We start from the raw sequence: 6,602 nt of genomic DNA, 5'->3' as shown, positions 1-6,602 counted from the left end.
CTGTTTGTGTTATTGTGTGTGTGTGTGTGTGTGTGTGTGTGTGTGTGTGTGTCAGTCAGAGTTTGTGTGATATAAAGCCTTGGTCTGTCCATGTTTGTGCATTTGTGTGTGTGTATGTGTGTCGTTGTGTTTGTTTCAGTACACACCTTTTGTATTTGTGTGTGTTTTCTGTATGTTTGTTTGTCTCTAACTGTAACTGTGTGTATTTTTGCATGTACTCTGTGTGTGGAAAACTAATGTTGTGTATTTGTGTGCCATAGCCGCACTTGCATACTGGTGCGCATCCATATGCCCACTGCCACATCCATATTTACTGTGTGTTTATACGGTATGGTACTGTAAATTGCTCTGGTTCGCTAGGTTGTGTACTGTAATTTGTTAAATTATTAACCAATTATAGTGTACTACTCTATACTGACCACCATTCTTTAAGACTCCTTGGTACGTGTGTGTGTGTGTGTGTGTGTGTGTGTGTGTGTGTATTTGTGCACCCCTCACATTTCAGCAACCATTTTAGTATCTTCTAAAGGAAAAAAATTCAAACCTGCATATATTTTAGTCAATGTGCAGTTTGTCACATTGTTTTCTGAAAATAACAACATACAGCCATTATTTTCAAAATATCTGGCAACAAAAGTGATAACAGCTGTATGTGGTGTAAACATGCAAATCCACACGTCCTATTTATCATGTTCATGTTTTTGTCTGCATTACAGAACCATACAAATTTGTGTATCTTGTATTAGAGCAGTTACAATCTGGTGCTTTGAGTCCAATTCTCTCACACTAACCACTGGATGTTCTACACCGCATGGTAAAGAGTCTCTGAGGATTTGAGAATCAGAATTGTTGCTCTCCACTAAGATGCCGAGGCTGTAAGAAGATCAGAAACACCCTGAAACTGTACTGAGTTACAGTACAGTGGTCAGGGTCATACAAAGGTTTTTCATGTCGTGGTGTGCATCAGGTGCAGAGGCTGCTTCAAAAAACAGACGCATGAGTGCTGCAGCATTGCTTTAGAGGTTGCAGAAGCTCCGTTAGTCAGTGCTCAGACAGTACCCCACACACTGCAACAAGTTGGTTTGCAGGCCATCGTCCCAGAAGAAGCCTCTCCTGAAGCTACTTACAAGAAAGCATGCAAACAGTTTTCTGAAGAACAACCTGTCCAATATCATGAATTACTGAAACCATGTACAAGATAAACTTTGGCTCAGACGGTGTCCTGCATGTGTGGCAACGCCCTGGTAAGGAAGACCAAGAAAATTGTCTTGCCCACAGTGAAGCATGGTGGTGGTAGCATCATGGTCTGGGGCTGCATGAGTGCTGCTGGTACTGTGGAACTGCAGTTCATTGAGGGAAACATGGATTCCAACATGTACTGTGACATACTGAACATGACACACTCCCTTCAAAAACTGGGCTGGACAACAGTTTTTCAATATAACGACTCCAAACACACACCAAGATAAAAAATGCCTTGCTGAAGGTGATTGTGTGGCCAAGTATGGCTCCAGTCCTGATCCCTTTTGAGCACCTGTGGGGATCCTTAAGGTCAGAACATGATTTGGTAGTAAGTAGAGTAGGCTATATGTACAGTACTGTGAAATGATGTTATAAAAATCTTTAAGTAGTATTTGTTTATTTTAAGCCATTTTGATTTACAAATTCTTTCTTTATCTTTCAAAATCGCGGAGATGGTAGTGCTGCCGGGAGCTGGTACGCACTGCCGTACGCCGCGGCTTGTGGTCGTAAAGTCGAATGGTCGTAAGTTGACGACTACCTGTAATGTATATAATATCTGTACGTGTTTGTGTTTTTCTGTTGTGTGTCTTATCATGTTTGTGTGTCTGTTTTTCTTTCTTTGTATTAGTGACACACAGTGTCCTTTACTGTGTATTTGTGTGTTACTTTGTCTGTTTGTCTGCAGTCTTTTTATTTATTATTATTATTTATTTTTTTAAATGTCTTTACAATGTCAATGACTGTGTGTGTTTGTCTTTTGTAAAAGAGAGAAAAGGTCAGCTCCCCTCCCAGCATCACTGTTCCCTCTTTGACCCTATACACCAGTGTCCTGTCACTCAAGCGCATATCAACAATGGGGCAGATTGCATGATGTTTGTTTGCTTAGGGACGGGACTCTCATGCATCGCATCTCTCTTAAAACTTTCCCTCCTGAACGCCAAGCTTTTAGCGTCTCGTCCGTTCTCCCTGAAATGGAACAAATGTGTCTAAATCCGCCTTGAAATGCACTTAGCAGAACATGTCAACATGTCAGACTGCACTCGGGCCATGCTGCAAGCTTTAATCCGCCACCATTGTGGGCTGACGGTGCACCTTTCTTACTCAGCATGTGTGAGTCTCTACTGCAAAGACCCTCTGAGCTGCGTGTGGATTTTTTACACAATTACACAATTACAACCGATCTGCTTTGTGTAAACATCTAAACTAAAGAGGACATTCATGTTTTTTCCTATGGTGCATCAGACTTTGGTCCCCATTTTCAGTGTGTTTAACTCGGAAATAGGAATTTGTAATTGTGTCTTTGTAAACGTCTGGATCTGTGTCTCTTTTTTGTAAAGTTTGTATCAAATTGCATTGTGGGATGGAACACTGTGTTGTTTCTGTGAAGACGATGGCAGTCCATGTGCTGTTTGTTTATTCAGGGTTTCTCAGATTACAGGAGAGACATCAGGCTTCATTTTTTGGTATTTCGATTTAGCCATGTTTTGTTTGTTAGTGGACACCAGGTTTTACCAGACAAGTAAACATGGGCTTGTGTGTTTAGGAGTGACTGAATGTGACATCAGACATTATTTATTGTGATTATTGTTTTTAAAATGCTTTTTTCCTATCAAAGTTGCTACTATGAGATTTTTTTTTAAGCATTTTGTTCAAGGAGGTGTGGCCTTTGTGCCAATCAGGTCCCATAAAGGGAGCGGGACATTAGTTCCCATCAGTTACTTCTCTTCAGTCCTAGTGAAGGAGGTGTGTCCTCTCTAACTGTTGGTTTCTGTGGTGGAGGTGTGGCCTATGTTCCTGTTTAGTCTCAGTGAAGGAGGCGTGGCCTCTGTATCTGTTGGTCTCAATTAAGGAGGTGTGGCCTCTGTCTGTGTGTTTTCTTTTTTATCTCTTTCGTTTTAGGCTTTAGAAAACAGGGGTTAAGATTTAAGGCTTTAATCCTGGATCAGCTTCCAGTGTCCCCTACATGTGAAAGCTTTCTTCAGTTTGCTTGTCTGGGAAACAATTGCCCAAACCCAACATCTCCACTTCAACTTTAACAGGATGTTGCAGGAAATAAACTCAAATTTGCAAGACAAAAATTTCTCCAGGAAATTTGGGGAGCCTGTACTCTATTTGAACTTTTTTAAACATTGCATATACTACTTGGGGGGAGTGGTAGCTCCAGTGGTTAAGGCACTGGATTACTGATCGGAAGGTCCGGGGTTCAAGCCCCGGTATCGCCAAGCTGCCACTCTTTGACCCTTGAGCAAGGCCCTTAACCCTCTGTGCTCCAGGGGCACCGTATCATGGCTGACCCTGCGCTCTGACCCTAGTTTCCAAGCAAAACTGGGATATGCGAAGAGCAAATTTTACTGTGCTGTAATGTATATGTGACAAATAAAGGCTATTCTATTCTTTTCTATTCTATAAAAACAGCAGTCCATAGAAGTATCATTTTTAGAACCATCTAACCTTAATACATAACCAATTACAGTCACAAACGTTTCTGTTGGGTAGCAACATGACGACTTACAAAAACACTACAGCCGTGTTCTTCACTCCGAGTTCGGTAGTGCTACATTTTTTTTCCATGTTTTGTTTTTCTGATATAGTTCCTAAGTTTTTGCGCCATCAAACGGTAAAAACGATAAAGAGTTCCACTCCATCAGCGATGCCAGACTGGGAGTGAAGCTATGATGAGCGGTGGTTTGAATAAAGAGCTTCTTTTTTAGCATCAAAGGTCTGTGAAGGCAGATGGGAGGCAATGCAGATAAGCACGTGTGTTAGTGATGTGTGTGTAATATTGCTGCTTGAGACCTTGACTGTAAATGTCCTCAATTAATCACTGCTCTTCCACTGATTCTCCAGCTTCATGAACTGCGAGTCGATCCACACTTTTTTTGAAACATCTCTCTCACACAAAGAGTCTATCAGCACAAGGCCAAAGAGGCTCCCAAAGACAACACACTTAAGAGATAGCGAGCATCGTGTTGTTGGTAATACCTGGCATGTTTTGGGTACCAGTCTTACTCCTAGAGGGGAAAAAAAAATTGGTTTGCACTTTAGTCCTAAGATATATTTTCTGTCTAAAGAAAGCATCTATAGTTTTGGATCAGAGCTAATTTGTCCTAAAACCTTCTAGTAAATCTGTTCACTCATCAGCCATCCTGGAAATGCTCTCAAGGGGGGGTTTATTTAGTCATATAAGTACGAGAACATAAACCAGAAACAGATTGACTAGAGAAGTGGTAAAGATGTTTGACTTCTGATTGGAAATTTCCAGTCCCAAAACCACCAAGCTGCCACAGTGAATGTAAGTCACTTTGAAATCAATGTTAAAACAAGACAAAAATGTGAATAATGTGCCGTCTTTAGCACCACACAAACAAACTCAGCAATTTCTCCCTGTGGTAGAATCTAACGGGGGCATTTTACAGTAACATTTTACCACCTTGACGACTATTTCAGGATATAAGGTTTATCCTTCTGAAAAGGATTTTGGGGTGTGGCTACAAGAGAATTACTGAGATCAGGCACTGATGTTGGTGTTCCAGTTCATCTCAAAGGTGGCCAGCGGCTAATTCAAGGTTGAGGCTAATTCAACCTCCACAAACCATGTCTTTCTCAGATCAGAACTGAAATTCTCAAAACTACTTGTTCAACCTTCACATCATATCGTTACGCCAAAGCAATTCTTTTTGCTTTACACAAATTGCGGATTCTTTGGTACATTGAATTGTGTACAAGTGTCTGCTGTTTCCTTATCAACAATTACACATGTTTGTCTTGTTGATCAAAATATATTATACTGGTTTCCCCTGAATAGGTTTAACCCCCAAAACATCTCGGCATTAGTTTCTTGTCATTGAACGTAAAATGGTTAAACCAGTTGTCAGAATCTGTGAAGTTTAAATTTCTGTAAAAAAAATTTTTTGTAAGTGTTGAATAGATGAATTGTGCAAATGAATTTTAATTGTCACTAATGAAGGCGAGTGAACGGCATCAGATCAACCAATGATCAACCAGTTCTCTAAAACAGGTCAAAGGTGAATCTCGTGAACCTTCAATTGACAGGTGACGGAGTGAAACACAGAATTACAATTTCTGAAAATGGATGAACAACCAGGAAATGAAGAACACGAGTACAACAATCCATATCCCACATACAGTAATGCATTTGTGCTGTTGAAATTTATAGATGCCAAACAGAAGAAATTCAGCCTCGTGCAGTTTTAATCATTATGATCCAAACCGGGCGCCGTCACACTGACAACACGACTAAACATTGTGATGATTTTGTTTGTAAACAATGGCAAAAAGACTCGTTATTCTGATGGCAATGAGATGTTCGTTGACACAAATACTTACTTTTGAGAGATGAACTGAGAAAAGTACAGGCTTTTGCAAGAAATCAGTTGTGTGGTGCTGTTTGTACACATTGTTTTGAGAAATGCACTGGTTTACAAATATTAAGAATGATTCGAGAAACGCTCCAAAGCAACTGAGAAAAACTGTAATGGAGCTGGCTTTGAGCACAGGACACTGTCAGGCTGGAACAGGTTTGGGTCTACTAGTTGTAGTGAAAAGAATCTGTACTGCTCCAGTTACGAGACTCGCTCTGTTTTAAGTACTTTATTTAACTATGTTTTTTTGCACACGATCACCTTTAAACTATTCCACTTGCACAGCAATACAGCGCTCCCAGTGTTCCTGGAATCTGGAATGTGTCCTGGAAGTCCTGGACGATTCGCGTCGGATTTCTGTAACCGTGTCGAAGGGCCGATCTTTGAGCTGGATCTCTGTCTTTTGGAATAGGTCGAAGTCCACAGGAGACAAATCTGGCGGTAGTGAGATCATGTGGATTGCTATCCGGCAATCGTCATGCACAAGTTGCCTAATGGTTTTGACGTTGTTGTCAAGGGCTTCCTGATCTCTTGTCGTCTTCCAGCAATATTCTTCGCTCTTGAGGAGCGTGTGCCACTCAAAACACCTCAAACAACTGGTTGCAGCATCACTGTATGTCAAATATGTCATTTCAAACGTCTTTGTGGCAAATTAGCGCAGTTTCATGCGAATTTTACGTGTGCACCGTTTAACTTGCTGTCCATGATGAAATTGCAGACGTGGTAATGCATGTGGTAGGAATGGCACCAATTAGCACCATTCGTCTCGAAACCTTTTGATACCATCTTGTATAAACATGGACAAAATGTCTACTCTTTGATACTTAAGTGTCAAATTCATGTCCAATTTTACTATCCGAAATGCAGTTCTGAGAGATCACGTAACCCTAGGATCTTTAATTACAATATCATTCATTTAAAAAGCTCTAACAGAAACACCCCGCGGTTATTAGAAACTCTGCGAATTTTGCGTGAGAT

Source organism: Silurus meridionalis, chromosome 27 (genome assembly GCF_014805685.1).
Source record: "Silurus meridionalis isolate SWU-2019-XX chromosome 27, ASM1480568v1, whole genome shotgun sequence".
NCBI classification, from domain to species: domain Eukaryota; kingdom Metazoa; phylum Chordata; class Actinopteri; order Siluriformes; family Siluridae; genus Silurus; species Silurus meridionalis.
This window is presented reverse-complemented; position numbering follows the sequence as displayed.